We start from the raw sequence: 1088 nt of genomic DNA, 5'->3' as shown, positions 1-1088 counted from the left end.
TCCCCTGGAGAGACTATCATTGAGAAGTAACCTAACCTGGAGCTGCCCTACCTCAGAGTTCCTTCTAGAGGACATAAATCCCTTTTTGTTCAAGCTATTTTCTGTTACACACATGTAGCAGCAATCCAGTGTGAAATCAGGGCTCTGGTAAAGGCCATCATTATGAGGACACAGAACTGGCAGGTGAGCTGTGCCTCCGCTCATGCCCCTGCTATAAAGAAGAAATGCAGCAATTCGGGAGAAACACAGAGGACTAAACATCTACAATTATTTCTGCTCCTCCTCCCCCCTGGAACATATTCCTAAAACAGCAGTGAGCATCTTAAAGTGATGGAAACCCACAAGGACCAAGAAGAGAAAGCAGGACAAAACCCAAGTCATATCAACAAGAGTCTGGAATCTGGAAAGCAGAGGCAAGAGCAAAGAGACTTAGCAGATGAGAAGAAGCTGAAACCTAAGCCTAGTTCAGATGAGCAAACCAGTTTAGAACCCAGAAAGCCAGGAATTCAGAAAGTACAAATTTTCTCAGAAGGCAGAGGCATGGGTGGGGTAAAAAACAGGAGGGTCTCAAAATTCAACAATAAAAAAAAAAAAGCAATTAAAAAATGGGCAAAGACTTGAACAAACACCTTGCCAAAGAAGGTACACAGATGGCAAATGAGTGTCATGTCATAGAGAACTGTAAATTAAAACAATGAGATATCACACACCTACTAGAATGGCCAAAGTCTAGAACACTGGTAACACCAAATGCTGGTGAGGATATGGAGCTTCAGGATCTTTCATTCATGGCTGGTGGGGATGCAAAATGACACAGCCACTTTAGAAGATAGCATGGCAGTTTCTTACAAAGCTAAACATACATCTGGGCACAGTGGCTCACACCTATAATCCTAGCACTCTGGGAGACTGAGGTGGATGGTTTGCTTGAGCTCAGGAGTTCAAGACCAGCCTGAGCAAGAGCAAGACCCCATCTCTAAAAACAGCCGGTGTGGTGGTGGGCACCAGTAGTACCAGCTACTTGGGAGGCTGAGGCAAAAGGATCACTGGAGCCCAGGAGTTTGAGGTTGCTGTGAGCTATGATGCCA

Source organism: Otolemur garnettii, unplaced genomic scaffold, assembly GCF_000181295.1.
Source record: "Otolemur garnettii isolate 467f Iridium unplaced genomic scaffold, OtoGar3 scaffold00003, whole genome shotgun sequence".
In the NCBI taxonomy this organism is placed as follows: Eukaryota; Metazoa; Chordata; class Mammalia; order Primates; family Galagidae; genus Otolemur; species Otolemur garnettii.
This window is presented reverse-complemented; position numbering follows the sequence as displayed.